This window comes from Humulus lupulus, chromosome 1 (assembly GCF_963169125.1).
Source record: "Humulus lupulus chromosome 1, drHumLupu1.1, whole genome shotgun sequence".
In the NCBI taxonomy this organism is placed as follows: domain Eukaryota; kingdom Viridiplantae; phylum Streptophyta; class Magnoliopsida; order Rosales; family Cannabaceae; genus Humulus; species Humulus lupulus.
The window spans coordinates 265,670,030-265,688,170 of NC_084793.1; positions in this window are offsets into that span (position 1 = coordinate 265,670,030).

Below are 18,141 nucleotides of genomic sequence, written 5' to 3' on the forward strand. Positions count from 1 at the left end.
TCATAAGAAGAAATACTATACTGAGAAGACAAAAACAAAAGAGATAGAGATTGAATATATCTTGAGCATATGATATAGAATTACAAATACCGTACAAACTACTAGAAGAATTTTAGGATTGGTAAAATGCATAGTGAAAATTGGTCATGCACAAAAAGGTGCAAAACGATTATGATTTCACTAAAGTCAACATGAGCGGGTTGACTTTTGTTGTAGGCATTTAAAATTTATCTTTTTGGGTCCAAATAGTTTCTTTTGAGTATATAAGAGTACCCAAAAAGTTTGGAGGCATTTTGAGATATTTTGGGTCGATGTATGGGGTGAAAAGTCATAGGCAGTGGAGTTCCATCACCTATCTAATAAAAGCCCAGACATGCGATGTATCGCCTGTGAGGCGACGCATCCCTTGCATGTAGGTGATGCATATGTGGGCTATCCGTTGAGAGCCATACAATTACGTGTTTTGGCTCCAAAACTCATTTCAAAATGCTCTAATCTCATTAGCTAACACTAATGACAGTTCCTACACTATTTAAGGGATTCATATGAGATTTTGGAGAGTTGATTTTGGAGAGTTGATCACTCTCCAATCTATTTCTCTAACTCATAAAGATTGCTAGTTTTCTTCAAGATCTTCATCAAGAAAGCTTAACTTGTTTGAAGACCAAGACTTGTTAATCTCAATCTCATTCTACCATTGTATTAGCTTCAAGCAATCTCATAAAGGGGGCTAGGAATAGAGATTTTTGGACAACAATTCTAATTGTGTCAAACCTTTTTGCCATCTCCATTGTTTTTCACATTAAATCATAATTTTTCTATGATTTTATGTAACTAGGGTTTTCATCACAAATGTTATTTCTTCCTCTTACTCTAATTTGTGTTCTCTTCCATTAAGTCTATTGTTTGTGATTAAATGTTTTTAAATTCATGTTATAATTATTTAATTACTTAATCTTTGATTATCAAGATTTGAATTCATACTTTGAATATGGTTCCCAAGTCAAGAAATCTTGATGAATTTCTTGGAGAAAATTGAGAGTCTTGGAGAGCTAGAGAGAGTTAGAAGGAGTGATCAAGTCCCAAAAAATCTACATAAAAAAAAAACTAATTTAAATAGGTTAGGCACCATCATTAAATCTAATCAATAGGATTAGACCTTTTTAAAACACAATTTAGAGCCAAAAACGTGACTTGTATGGAACAAACAAGTGACGCATCGCCTACTATATGGTGACATGTCACCTGGCAGGCGATGTGTCACCCTACAGTAGGTGATGCTTCGCTTATTGTAGACACGACACATCTTGTCACCTTTAGGTCTAATTAACTTGTCCAAAAGTGACCTTAAACACCTCCAACTGTCCCCAAACATTTTGTGCACGCTTAAATAACTCATTGTACCACTTTCGACCCTAAAAGATAATTTTTAATTGTCTACAACAAAAAAATTAAATTTCACGACATTATTAAGTGTTTTGCACCACTTTGTGAATAATACATAACTTTATAGTTAACAAATCATAACAAAGTGTGCATTTGAGACCACCATTTGCTTATAGTTTATATTTGTGATTGTGATACATAATGGGTTGAGTTTATATGTATGATATAATAAGTCATGTTTATAATTAATTCTTTTCTGTTTATTTATATATATGTTTTAATATTTTTTTTAACGCATTAATTGTTAATAGTTGTAAGAATTGGTTAAAATACAAACCCTAGGTGGTATTGCACAAGTTTGTGTAAAAACCTTACCGATTTCACTTCATGACAGAGTTTATACTATAAAAAGGGTCTTTTAGAGTTTTGAAGCCTTGATCACGCTTATCAACTATATCTCCCTCTCTCTCTCTCTCTCTCTCTCTCTCTAAGATCATTAGCTTTCTCCAAGAAATTTATCAAGAAAGTGCTTGTTTTGGGAATTTCAAAGGTTTGTTCAATCCCAATTATCTTTCTTTTAAGAAAAAACCTCAAACATCAATTATGGGCTAGGAAATAGAGAATTTAGACAACGATACTCATCGTGTATGAGCCTTTTGGTGATTCTTCCCAAAACTTGAAGATTCAAGTGGTGTTTTCCTCAAGGGTTTGGTTTTCTACGACATGTGCATGATTTGATTTCAATTATCGACTTACACTCTATTTCTCCTCTTTTCTTTAGGTTCTCTATATTGTATTTTTGTTCTATAATCTATCTAGATAGGTGGTGTAAGTTCACTCTCCCCAAACAATAGTTGTATCGTCTAACATATTATTTGGTATATATATGAAATTAAAATCAGAAGGAACGTCATTTTATTAAAACCACAGTTTCAATTAACAAAAATTTAGAAAATATTAAAAGAAATTGTTAAAAATAATAATTATATTTTGATTGCCTCTTTGTATAGGGTTGGAAACAAGGTTGGGAATCCGCCGGGAATGCTTCACCTATTCTCGTCTCTGTTAACTAGAAGTGTTCATAAAATACCCAATCTGCACGATCCAATCAATCTGCAAAAATCTAATATCCGCACTTGTGCGGATTGGATTTGATTAGATTGGAAAATTTTAAATTCACACTTGTGCAGATTTGATGCACTTTCACTTGTAAAAGTAATTGATCCAATCCAATCCAATCTACATCTATTTATATATATATATATATTTAAAAAATATATTTTTTTAAATATTTAAAAATAAAAAATACTAATATTTTTAAAATATGATATATGATATTTTAAATAATTGTGTTGTTGAAAAGTTATGTGATTGCCTTATATATAAATATATGAGTAATTGCCATCGAAAATCTTAAATTTTTTAAAATTAGCAGTTTAATACTTAAATCTTTTTCTTTTACAGCATAAATACATTTCGTCAACATTTCTTGACAACCGTAGATACTTAGTCATTCAGTGTGTAAATCAATATTTTTTACTTTTTGTTTAAAAAATTATTTAGATATTAAAATTAAATAAAAATGATTTAAAATTCTTAAATAAATCTTTGAAATTTCTATTTAATTTTTTAAAAATTATGAAAAATATTAATTAAATAAAAGTTTAAACAACATCAATATACATCTGTTTCTATTGAAGAAATCTTAAAAAGAAATTTTTTTAAAAATGTATGAACTATAAATAAAAACCCGAAAAGTATGAACAATGAATAAAAAAACATAGAAAAATCAGATCTGCAACATCTGCAATCCAAAAAACTTCAAATTTACAACTTATTATCTCATTTTTCCAAACACAAAACCCATAAAAAATGGGTATGAACTATGAACAAAACCTAGAAAAATAAGTATGAACTATCAACATAGCTACCCCTACTCATCACAGCACGCCAATCATACCAAGATCTATATACCTAGATCTATTGTTCTTCAATATCAAAAGAAAAAAAAAAGAATAGAAAACAATTTCTTCTGCTGCCAAGCCAGATCCAAGCACCGGTCAGATTTGTCATGGAATGATTTCTTTGAAGCTCCAATCTAGATCCAACCACCCGCTGGTGTGGTCATTGTCCAGTCGGCATCATCGTGGTTAGGGTTGCAGATATTTTTCCAATCTTCTTCTTCTTCCTGCTTTCTTTTTAGGGGTTATGGGTGATTCTGGGTTTAGGGTCGACGAGGAGACCCCAACAGAAGAAAAACAAAAAAGAAAAGAAAAAGAGGAGACGAAGCTCTTCGCAACTCAGATGAAGGACCCTTCGCAGAGCTGCCGCCCCGTCGAAAGCCCTCTGTTCTTCTTCATCTTCAGCCCCTTCCCAGATCCGTCGCCCCCTTCTTCATCGTCAAAAGCTCATGAATTCTCCCGAACCTTAGACTTTTTTGTCGACGATGATGACGACCTCTCCTGCACCTAAGATGGACAATTTTGTTGGGTTTGGTTGCAAAAAAATGAAGTAGGCGAAGATGAGGAATCGGGAAGAGAAAGAAGAAGCGGAAAATATCTGAATTTTAAATATTTTTTAGGTTAAAATTACTATTTTAATTATAATAAATGAATTTTAAATATTTTTTTATTTTTTATTAAATTTTACATAATATTTTTAATAATTATTAAAAATTAAAATAAAAAAATATTAATTTAGACCAATGAGAACCAACCACGTAGGCCATTACCTGGCACTTAATGGCTAGGTACCTACGGTTGTCAATAAATGTTGATGAAAGGTATTTACACCGTAAGAAAAAGACTCAGGTATTAAACTGCTAATTTTGAAAATTTTAAGTATTTTCGCCACTAATTACTCTAAATATATATATATACATATTTATTTTTTTTGTCTGAGATTTAAGCCTTCAGAAGCTTAATGTTATGTGCAATTGGAGCTTGTTATTTATTATTAGATATTTAAATTTTAAAAAATATTTTATTTCAATATTTAAGTGATTATTAGTTATGCGGAAAAAAATGTGTATTTTAGTTAAAATTATTAAATAATTTAATATTAAAAAAATCCACACTAAAATAACTGATCCAGCCTGCATTATTTCGAATTGAATTTGAGTTGTTATGCGGATTGGATTAAATTTGAAATATGAATTTCGCTCCTAGTTCGGATTGGAAAAATTATGAGCATAGTGATGATTGGATTGAATGAACACCCCTACCGTTAACCATTTTAATCCCTTTTTTCGTCCTTACCCCCATCCCCATATATTCCCCATGAGGTGTAACATACCGGCCTTGATGGCATGCTACAAGTTAGGTGAGTGTCCATGCAGATGCGCATGCTAGTGGGCATGCTAATGCCTAGTTTGTACAAAGTGGTATTTTCTTAATTATCTTCAATATTCCTTAGAAAAGTATGGGAATTTGTATTTCTCATTTTTAAGGGTCAATGGACGTAGTGGTGCAACCGGGTTTTGAAGATTCGAAGAATTGGTGAATGTTGATGACCATATGTCTCCCAAGAAAAAATCATATATATTCAAGGTAGAAGGCTAAAAGCTTAGAATGCTTAGTGGAATGGATGGAACAGGAAGCACCGAGTGTCAGCTCTCCACCACGGTGACACAAGTACGCTAAGTGAGCTACATGTGAGTTAGTAGGAGGCATATGACGACCACGATGAGACTCATATGTCTCCATGGGTAGGTTTACTTATGAACGTTAATGGGACGACCTGGTTGAATTATGTTGCCAAAGATTAGCGGGTACGTTTCCCTTGGCTTGTTGGTATGCCATTCGCATGGAACATGGCCCAAACCTCTAGGAGACATCATGGTGTGCAATGGCCATGAGTGTTAACACATAATGGCACGGGTAGCTATTCATGGGACTTGTTAACTGTAACAACCCAAAACATACAAGACCAAAATCATGCGAAAATTTAAAACATTAACTTTCTCTTTAACTTATCATACCAAAAATCCATAGAAAAAAACTTTTAAAAAGGTCGTTTGCGCACACTTTTAGTTTAGCAAACAGAAATACAAATACTCATCCACAAAGTTATAATAAAGTAATTATCCCAAAAGTAATAACGAGCTTTCAACTTTTTCTTTTCAAAATGGTGATCCATCAAAAACCTCCCTAGGTCAGGCCATATGTACATATCCACAAGCAAACTCTGGCGCTCACTGCTTTGCTCTGCCCTTGCACTTACCTACAACATGAAACAACTAAGTAAGCGAAAACGCTTAGTAAGAATAGCCTCACACACAAGTATACTAAAACCCAGTAATGAGTCGACCTAAGGTAGATATCGCTACAGGTCATTAGGGTATTGGATAAGTTCCAACCGTATCATACAATTCTCAAATAATAGCCATGTCAGAATCAAATACTTTGATTGTATCTAACAACCAATGTCACACATATCATAATAACTTGCACTCAGAATATCCCAAAACATTCGAGATATATATTTACACAATTTAATCAATTCGAACAAACGCAAGGGATCTTGGCTCCAACCCAAAATCACTCTTAACGTCCTGGCTCAAACCCGGACTATCTTACCATGTCCTGGCTCCAACCTAGACTTTATCTTTCCATGTCTTGGCTCTAACCTGGACTACAGTTTACCATGTCCTGGCTCCAACCCAGACTATAATTTTACCATGTCATGGCTTCAACCCGGACTATAATTTTATCATGTCCTGGCTCTGACCCGGACTTTAGATTACCGTGTCCTGACTCCAACCCGGACTATATTACGCTAAGGTTCTGGCTTCAACTCGAACCTACTTACCATTTAGCCGCAGAATGCAAAAGCATTGCAAGAGTAGGTATTAAGCATACCCTAGTCTTAATGATCCAAACAAAACTAGTGTAATCTACTACTACAAGCACACACTAGTACATTCATGTTATAGCCAAGAAAGGGAAAGGATAACTTACCTGGAGTCCTTAGTTCCCAGCTGGATCCTTAACACCGCTCTTCATTTTTCCCTTCATCTGATACTGTAATTAGTACAGTGTACTCAGATTAAACTATGGCATATACTTATAGCTAATATTCTACAATAGATGCATGCAATAAACTCTTAGAGACTCTATATTGTAGTCTTTTATACACTTTATAGTGTATAAGGCTGGGTTTTCTTTTTAGTCTTTAAGTTATCGTAGGAAAATCGGTCTCACAGTAACATGCTCCCCATACTGTGTGTTTTAATTTTACTTCAAGAAGGAATTATCTTATTTGATCATTTGGTACTCTGGTTTTAGAAAAAGGATTTAACAAAATCACATCATTAGAAAAATACTGTAAATTTTGTTCTTTTATGAAGTTTACAATCTCCTTTCATAATACCAAAATACTCCTTTTAGACTCTTTAATTATTATTATTTTTGAAAAGTCACATTTTGTTTATAAAATTCCTTTTTAACCTAAACTTCTATTTTTACCAAGTTTAATGATATTCTAAAACCTCTTTTGTGGTATTTTTGAAAAGAATGGCAATTGGACCCATAATTTATTAAAAATGTAAAAATAATATTTTATTTATCTCAAACTGATTTAAGATTTTTTTAACATCCAAATCCTTAGTAACTTTTACAAAAAGAACAATTTTCCAATTTCCACAATTTTACTTTTACTTTTTTTATTTAAGGTGACAAACGTCCATTTTTAAACATTTTCCATATCTTGAGCTTTTGGCCAAAGCCCTTAAAATTTCATTCACTTATTCTTTTTCATGAGGACGGAAACTAGACGAAAACCTCGAGTCAAAACTCGTTTTAGGTTAGGAGAAATAACTTCCCAAAAATCAATTTTCGTTATGGTCTGAAATTACTACTTTTCAGATTTTAGGGCAAATTTAGAAAACTTATTTCTCTTAAACTGTGACACATTTTTCTCTTATATTTTGCAGGGGCTCTAATACATATCTTAAATAACTTACTTAAAAATTTTATAATTTTTGGGATAGTAAAACCCATTTAAATAATTAAAACAATCTAAGCAGTGTTTGCTGCCCAGAAGTTTTTTCCAGATTTTAAGGAAACTTTGAAAACATAATTCTCTTAAATCATAACATATTTTAATCTAAAATTTTACAGAGATCCTTATACATGTATTAAATAATATCCTACCAAATTTCATAGCTTTTATATTAATAAAACCCGTTCAAAGGACAAAGAAATTTGGGCTGTGCATGTTGCCCAGAAATTTTCCAAATTTGCATCATAATGCCAAAAAGTGCATAACCTGGGCTTAAAAATATTTTTTTGTGATTTTCCAAAGCCTAACATCAAGTAATCACAAAGCACTACATAACTGCACAAATTATTTTTATAAACAGAGGCAGTAGGGTGCGATCTAACCTGATGGAAGCCAGACCATGAATTTTGGCAGCATGCTTTTTTACTCACACTTAACCACAACAAGCATTTCTAGCATAAACCCTAACCACATGCATGCGTGCAATTAATCATATAACATAACCTCAATCATAAGAATAAAAATAAGCTCAAAACTATTAAATATCCGATACAACCAGATCTACAAAATCATCACAAAACTCAAAGAAACAATCATAGATTTCTACCTTTTGAAGCCCTAGCTTGGAGATGAAATACTTAGCTCTTCAAAAACCTCCCTTTGTGCTCTATACTCTCAAAACCGAGCCCCAAGTCCCACATGCAGATTTTTAAGAAAGGATTAGAGTAGGAAGAACTTAGATGAGGGACAAGAACATGCGAACTTACAAAAACATCTTACCTTACTTTATTTGATCACAAAGGTGCTCAATCTTTGAGATCCAACTAGAAAAAGCTTCTCTTGAACCCTAGAACACAAGATCAATGCCATGCATGGCTATTAGATTACATGCATATACAAGGAAACCCCTAGGGTTTTGAGTTGAAAGGGAAAGAGAAGGAAAATGCACAAAAGATTTGATACTTACACTAGACAAGGATTTCTTCTTGAACTTCTTCCTTCTCCAATGGAGAAGATGAGTGTAGCTTGCTAAGAAGGGAGTTTGTTGCAGCAATGGTGGTTAGGGATAGAGAGGACTTCGGGTTTGGGAGAGGGAATGGTAGAGAGAAATTATTTTGAGAGAAAAATAATGATTAAACTCTTAACTTATGAATAGGGTAAAACTCTTCCTATTCTTGGCTCTTTGGGGTATGTGTCCTAGCTCATGAGAGCCCTAGGTTCTATCCCTAGCCTTGTCACCCCTCTCTCTCTCTCTCTCTCTCTCTCTTGCTCGCTCTCTCTCTCTTTCATTAGAAATTACTCTTATGCCCTTAATTTACCTCACATATAAGGAACCCAAGGGCCCTTTGGAAATTTTGTGCTCTAAATTTCCCTTAATTTTTAACCTATAGTTTTTAAATCTCCAAGCATAATTAAATAAATTAATTTGTGACCAAAAATAAAATTTGTCAATTTATCACATATTGACCAAAATGTCCTTAAAGGCACGAGCAAGAAATTTTCATTCTTAAGCCATGTTGATTGGAATTCAAACCTCGATCAATCCTCTTAAAATTTATCAGCTCAACAATAAATTCCCAGTTGCCAAAAAAATAATATTTTTTATGCCATAGTATTTCCTATTTTATTTAATCCCAGATTTTTCTCCCATTAGAGTTTACCTCTTGGTCTGAGACCAATCTTTCTTTACATAAAACTAGATCATTTACCAGATCATCACAGCGGCTATAAAAATTCACGAATTATCACAAAGTCATATAAGATCATTTATCAAAATAATATTCCACATAATTTTTCACTAGCTTGAACCAGCTACTAACGTGTGTTCAAAACATAGGACGTCACATTAACACACACGCATGGGAAGATTACACCATGCTTGAGAAGAAAAAAGATCCAATGTATGCTACTAATTAGGGAGCTAGTCTCGAGCCCCTACCAACATGCGTGGAGGCATGGTGCCTTGAGGATTGGACCATGGATGTATGAGAGTCATTGGGTCATGACGAAAGTGTTGGGTTTAGTGCCCTGAAAATCAAATTTCTTATGTAACACGAATTATTATCAATAAGAGAATTAGAAAACATTTTTGTTCACATTGCTTACATATTTTATTATATGATTATTATCATACAAACATCTATAAAATCCTGAACATATATGTCATTACACTTATAGTGACTAGGTCACAGTGAATTATAATTGTAATTGTATGTTCAAAATAATTAGTCATAAGATTAAATTAGTGCATAGGTTTTTCATTGATTTGGTAGTCTACGATGATGTCTACTTACACAACAGTGTGATGTTCTATCAATAACATTAACTAAGTAGATAAGATCAGATGTATTTTGTTACATTGAACTAGGACCGATATTGTTTATTGATAGATAAATAAGTATCGTTATTATCAAATCTAACCAATGTCACAACATAGATTATTGGTCAAGTCAATTTCAATTTTGAGTGTTAATATTTATATTGATTATACTATTTGGTTCCTTTGAATTCTTTGTTAAAGCTTGTCCTTTTGACATGGATAATGCTTATATCTTGGAGATTTGGTAATATAAGTGTATATTATAGATACGAAATCTATAGCTTCTGTATAAGAAGTGAAAATGTGACTTCCTTTATTACTTAGTCTAAATGGTTAAATGAGTGAGCGCTCATATTTGTAATACACTACATGAATATATCATTTATAAGGGATTTAGTGGTAGTTAAGGACAAAATATTAATGAGGGATAAAACATTAATTTATACCCACCACATGAGTATGTCATTGATAGATGATTGACAGACAAAAATGGTTATAACAATGGATTACGTTTTTATATGAGCAAATACGTTTGATGAATCAAGAGTTCAATTTCGAGTCTATAGTGAAGTCATTCGAAATTAATAATTTGTGATGACATTTATCTGTTGAATGAAATCATAAGAACTTATTATAGTTTGCATTCATGGATCCATGGTCCCCAAGTCGTTTTTTAATAAATCAAACCTAATAGTCTCAAACACTTGATTTAATTATTAACTATAAATATCATGTTGATTGGGTCAATTGGAATAAATAATTTTATACTATTTATTGATATTTTATGATAAAATAAATAGAAGAAAGATTGAGGTTTTAATTGCAAATCACTTGAGTCATTTTTTTAATATTGATAAATGAATATTAATAAAATAGATTAAATCAAGGATCAAATTATAATTAGTTAATTTGACAATGATTTAATTTATTAATATTAAAATAAATAAATAAATAAAGTTTTTGTTTTTGAATCAAATTGGGAAACAAATCTCGGCAACACCACCTCTATAGTGGGCGGGCAATAGGGTTTTGTTAAGCCGTTTTGTGGCTGAATAAAATCTCATTTATTTATTTATTTGGTAATTAAAATGCCCTAGGTGTTGGCTATAAATAGGAAGCTTATGACAAGATTAGAGCTAGACAATTTTAGGGAAAGTGACACTTACAAATCCTCTCTAAGTCATCAGTCATACTCTTTCCTTCTCTTTGTTTTTCTTGCCTCATGTGTTGAGAACAAGCCCACAGTAAATTAGGTTTGATCTAGAGAAAGGCTGCGAAGATTGTGGTTTCATTTGGTGTTGTGTTTTTTATTATTGACAATACCTAGTATTCAACAAGGACAAAAGGTTAGAGAATCAAATGTTATATTATTTTATATAATATAATGTTTAGATTAAATAATGTGACAAATGTGTTTGTCATATATTGTAACATAATATTGAGAGTTACAAATAAAATAGACAAGTGTGTACATCTAACTTTGTAACATGTTTTGGGAGTTACATATCTTACAAAATCAATAACTAGTTTGTAACGCCCAAAAGATTACCCAAATAATGTGTAGATTGAGAGTTACACATTTCTAAAATTGGATTTCATAAGCCATAATGTGATATGGCTATTGAAGATATGATTTTAACTTTCATTAGGTGTATGGAGGTTACAAGTCAATTGGGAAAGGTTTGGAATGTTTTTGTGAAAATATGCAAAATTGGGAGGTTACAAAACACTCGCGACCATAGCCTAGAGTATCCTAGGCAGCGGCTTGGGGTGCTGACAGTCAAATCCCATTTTGCACATTGATCAATTTGAACGTTTTGAACAACTCAAGTAACTCAAAAATCTTCATTTTAATTCCATAAACATCCAAATTAATATTGGTAACAGCCAAGGGATTGGTGAAATTTGAAATTCAAAGGGTGTCTCAAAACTCTATAAATATGAGCATAAGACATACCATTTTCTATCCACTAGAGCACTTGGCTAGAAATTCACCAAAGGCTTGATAATTCCAGAGAGTTATTTCCATTTTGAGAGTTCCCTTAGTGCTTAGAGAATAGGGGAAATCAGTGTTTGATTGTTAGAGAAATAATATATTTCAATGGAAATAATAGAAAACCAAATACAACTCTAGACAAAATATTACAATGGACAAGATGATAGATAAAATAAGTGTTACAACTCAATTGCAAAAGATACAAATAAATAAAAAAAATAAATGTGGTAAGACTATCACATATAGGTTTCTCAACTATGAAAAGAGTAGTTAAATGTGGTGTGATTGCATGCAATATTAAAAATTATGGAAAATGTGAAACATGTGTTAAGGCTAAGATGATATAAAAATAAAGAATGATACTAAACAACATGAGCTTTACATTATTGTTAACAAATTGAAAGTACTAAAGATTGAGCTTCCCGAGGCCTTTCAAGTTAGTGCAATAGTGGCAAAATTACCACAAACTTGGAGGAGCTATAGGAAAAAATCCTTCATAAAAATGAGGATTATTCTTTAGAGGAAATTCAAAAACATATTTGAATCGAGGAGGAATCGATATGAAGAGACAAACTTTGAGGGGTCTAATGGAGAGACTTCCAAAGCAAATGTGGTGTCACAACCAAAACATCCCAAAAAGAAAGGGAAAGGAAAAAACGGTGTGGAGAATCATTCAGATCCCAAAACCAACCTAAACAAGTTTAAGGGCGAGAAAGGTCCTTGCTTTGTGTGTGGGAAAAATGGTCACTATGCTAGAAAATGTAGGCATTGAAAAGTATTGGAGTTTTATGCCTTAATTAAAACTCAATTTCTTTGTATTCTCATTTTATTATCAATAAAAGAATAGAAATCATTTTTGACTTGGTCAATCACTTTGCTCACATGTTTTATTTTCATGATTATTTGTTCAATATGAACTTCTATTAAATCCCGAGCATATAGCTAATAATATATATAGTGACGTAATCACAGTGGAATATAAATATGATTATATGTTCAAAAATAAGTTAGTCCTAAGATTAGTCAGTGCACAGGATTTACACTGACTTGCCAATCTACGATATGATCTACTTACACATTGTAGTATTATGTTCTTTCCAGAACATTAGCAAAGTAGATAAGATCGGATGTATTTGTTACATCGGACAAGACCGATATTGACTGTAGATAAGATGAGAAGACACACCATTATTATCTATTCTAGTCATATCATAGAGTTGACCATAGGTCAATTCAATCTCAATTCTGGGTGGTTAGTATTCTAACTAATTGTATTATTTGAGTTCTTTGACTTATTCGTTACCAGCTTACCCTACAGACTAGCCCATACTTACATCTTGGGAACTAAATAGTATAATTGAGTGGGAGTGTTAATCATAGATATGAACATCTATAGCTTCTGATGAAGAAGTAAAATGATGGTTTCCTTTTAGTTTGGTTCGGGGTGCTAAATGATAGAGATCTCATTTCAGTAATTAATATTAGTTTACTGAAATATCATTTACAAGGAATTAAGTGTTTTAAGGATAAAATACAATGAGAGGTAAAACAGTATTTTAGTCCCATCTCATTGTAGACCATCTATAGAGGATTGAGTGATAATTATGATTGTAATAATGGATAGCTAATAATGTATCTATATTGCTTATTGAGAGTTATATGAATTCAATAGTGCAATTCCGAGTCTGTAGTGGAGTCACGAGGAATTAATAAGTTAGTAAATTTATTTGTTAAATTTATGATAACTTATTGGAGCTTGATTTCATAGGCCCCCATGGTCCCCACAATACCTTGGATAAAATCATCTAGATAGTCTCAATTAATTTATTTAAATATCAAAGTTGAACAGGTCAATTTTGTATAGTTTCACAGAGTTATGCAATTTAGAGAAGAAAATAGATTTTAGGGCAGATTTAAAAATTAAGATAAATTGGTGTCTAAATTAATAAATAAGTTTAAATCAAGGTTTAAATTATAAATTATTAATTTGATAAAGGATTTAAGTAATTATTTAATTAATCAATCAATAGAAAATAATACGGGCCTTGATTTTAAGTCCAACGGGCTAATAATTATATGGGAAATTTCATGGGCCTAAAGTTCATGATAATTTAGACCAAATGGCTAATATTACCTATTATTTTATTGATTTTTTAATTAAATAAGTAACCTAATTGAGCCTGTAAAAGGAATGCTAAGTGAGAGCTGAAAACAGATGATCATAAAATCTAGTTTTGATGCTTTACGGTTTAGACTCTCTCTACAGCAAAGTCATTTTCTAAGCCTCTATTTTATCTTCTCTTCTTCTTCTCTTTGTATCTATCTATGTGTTGAGAATTTCCCACTCTAATCTAGGTGATTCTAAGGATACTGTGGAAGGCTGTGAAAAAATTTGAAGATCGGTTCAGTTTCTTGGTGATACCCTGCAACATAAAGGATACAAGGGTTAGAGAAACTGAAGGAATGACTTATTCATTCTGCTGTATATAATGTAAGTGTTCTTATCATTATCTTTTTTTAAATTCAATTATATAAACATGTTCTGAGTTTTCTTATATTAATTTGTTTAATGTATGATTTACATAAAAATAAATATAATCATGTATAAGTATTCCCAACAAAAAGACCAACAAGGACCTAAGATAAATGCAACTGAAGAGGAAAATATTGTTGCTGTAACGACCCAGATTTTCAAGACTCGATAATACGGAAATATAAATGTTTTCATTTAACAAAATGTCTCAAAAACCCGTATATAAAAAAAAAAACTTTTTAAAAAGTCGTATGGCCATACTTAACATTTAGTTACAAACATATTTTATAAAGAGTAGAGTGAGCCTTGTTTAGGAAAATTACACAACATTTCCAAAAATAAAACGGCTTCCCAAAAGGTCGGTCCACATGTACATTTGCAAGGAAGACTCCAGCGCTCACTGCTCTGCCTTGCCCTTGCTCTTACCTACAACAAGAAACAACTAGGTAAGCGAAAACGCTTAGTAAGATCAACTTTCAAACAAAGCATGTAGAGAATTAGGGTTCCGGACCCTACACAATCAATTTCAAGAACGCTAAAGCGTCCTGGCAAACTTATGGTCATGCCTGATAACCAAGGATAAATTAATTCATAACTAGATAAAAATCCTGCACTCAGAAACAAGCAGATATATTATATCACAACTATATCTTATCAACAATTATATCCCTACACTCAGAAAATCCCAGAGCAAGAAGATATATTATATCACAACTATATCTTATCAACAATTATATCCCTGCACTCAGAAAATCCCAGAGCAAGCAGATATATTATATCACAATATAATTCGAGACCAACGCTCAACAATTTCCAACAATTCAGGCGTAACGCGCCCTCCAACATAATTGCTAATCTGTAAAAGAGAACCGAGTCTCCACACTAAGATCTAGCCAATAAATATTCTCATCAAGGGTAACTATCGTGTTACCTAGGGCACCGCTACTTATCCAAGAGTGTAATCCAATTTACACGGTTTTACGGAGACTTCTATGTTAATCAATGGTGCTCGTGAGCAGTTGCCCCTAGGGTGTTCAGCCTCACTCAATCTTGGCAACCCCTAGTATCTCTAGGCACTCTCACTGAATGGCCAATATTCACGGTTGCTATCCGAGAATAACTTATCAGAGCACTTACTCGGATTCTAACCGTCCAATGATCAAGTAAGCATGAGGGCCCCTAGGTCCCATTTATTTTGGAGCCCCTAGGTTTAACCATCTTATCCTCATCTCATAGCCACTCGTCGCGGTAATGAGCCGGACATAAATAAAATCAAGCAGTGTGACGGGGATCAACCGTCTAGGATATGACGGACATCTACCGTTCATATTTTCTAAATCAGCACTCACTAGATTAACGTCTCTAAGCAACTTTCTATGACAGTCTATATATGTGCATGTATCCCTATACTAACATACAAGACAATAATCATTTCATGTTGCAGCCATACAATATAAGTTGACTTACTTGGAGTCCTTAGCGCTCAGTAGGTTTTCACCCTCCAATGTTCAGTCCAGTTACGCTTAGCCAATACTGTAGTTATCCATACAGTATACTCGGATTAATTATGGCACTCATAATTCATTATTATTATTTTGGGCAGTTTGGTCATTTTAATAAAAGTCATTTGTAAGGATTTATAATCCTTATTTGGTTTTAAACCTATTAAGGAAATTCATACAAAATATTCGAGACTAAACCCTAAGTCTCAGGGAGGCCTATCCTAAGGTCTCGATACCTAGGCTCGGGTATCACAATGGTATTTTCCCACAATCCGCTAAAAATCTTATTCTTTCAAGATATCGCTATTAACCCGCACTTTCGACTAGTCGGTTAAAATATGTAAGATTTTAGCCGGTATTATATCCAGAAAATACTAATAAATTCCTTAATTATTTTTAAAGAGAATAAACTCTTAAATTTTCCTTTTATTTTTCTTAAGGTTTTAATATCTAAAAATCGTTTTAAGAAAATTGCCTAATTTGTCTTAATTAGGAAAACCATTAAAAATTTCTCATCTTGACTAATTAATTTTCCAAAATCAATTAATCAATTTTACTTACTAGAAAAATAATTCATTTAATTATTTTCTCAAAATATAGGGTTTTAAACCCTCTTTTAATTTATTAACTATTAATAAATTAAATCTCTTATTTTTAGAAAGAATAAAAACTCTTTAATAAAAATAATTCATTTAATCTCAAAGGGGTAATTTTAGTGAAAATATGATTTCAAGACTTACCAATTTATATCTTGAAATAAGCAAAATTTTACTTTTTACCTTATGTTCCAAAATCTCATTTTTACACTAAGTGTGAAAAGCCTATTTTTCACATTTTTAACTACATACTTTGTTAGTTCATAACTTGAAATTTACTTACCCAATTGTTACCAAAATTTCCCAATTCCATTTTTGTTATGCTATTTAGGTCTTTGTAAAATCTTAGGTCAAAATGAGTATTTTTGATTGGTAAAATCATTTTCCAACAATGAGGTAAAAATGACCTTATTTTCAAGTCCTTATTTTTTCCAAACTTTGACAGTTAATAACTTTCAAACTGTTCAATATTTTCTTACCAAATTTTACAGTAGAATAATAGGTTATGCCAGAAATATGTCCACAAAAGTTTAGAAAAAACTGGGTTCATTTGCCCTATACAGTGGCTGTCCAAACTTAGTTCCGAAAATAAGAATACGGAAAAACAGTTTTTTACCTAAACTTTGAAATAGCATAACTTACTCATTTCTAAACATTTTTTAGTTTTTCAAAAGCTCAATTTTATGTACTCAATCTCAACAACATCACAGTACAATTTAATTTTACAAAAACAATATACAGTGGCTGCTTGACCCCTTGGAAGTCACAGCTCAAAACATGTTTTGTTTTAGGGTATCCTACAAAATCCTTGGGGGTTTTGGTTCCCATTTTCAAAAATCAATACACATGAATCATAAAAATTATTAAACAACTATCATAACCTTATTACATCACCAACAAGAAACTTTAAGCATTAAATATACAAAATAATACTTAAAACTAAAAACCCTACAACAAAATCATCAAAAGTAAACTTTTTACCTTTTTGGTGTTCTTGCTTAAGGTTTGGACCTCCTATTAGCTTTGACTTCTTCAAAACCTTTCAAAAACCCTAACCAATTTCCCCCAACAACATAGTTAATTAGCTATTTGAAACTCTATGCTTAAAACTTTACAAAAGCCTAGATTAGTGAAACTTTACCTTAGGGAAAATACTTCCTAGACCAAGACTTAGCCTCCAAGTTTCATTGGTGTTCTTGAGGCTGAATATTGAGAGACAACTTGAGAGAGTTAAAAAAAAAGATGATAGTGAGAGAGTGAAAGTGAGTGGTCGGTTCTTAGGGGGAGGTTAGAAGAGTTTATACTATCTAATTTATCCTAAAAACACTCAAGTGTTTTACTCCCACTTGCCCACTTGACAATATCCCAAATCTTTAAATAAATGGGATTTAAACTCAATTAGTTAATAAATGGGATTTCAAAATATCACATGGCCGGCCACCCATTGCTATATATATGTGATCATTTCATTTTTTTTTTTATAAAGGTTAATAAATGTTTCATAAGAAGAAAAGTCCAAATTGGCTTTTGACACCTTTTTCACTCTTATTAAGTTTTAACCACCAAACTTAACATTAATTAATTAAATTAAATGTCTCTCACATTTAATTTAATTAATCACATAATAAAATTTAACCTAAGGTCCATTCATGGAATAAAATTCCCCATTTCGGCAAAATTAGGCATTTAACACAAAATGCCTTAAAATTTCCATTTTATTTTAGGTTTATTATTTTTTACCAAACTTTAACTTTTATGAATGTATTTTATGCCCAAAATATAATTGCCATGATTTTTCATTTTATTTT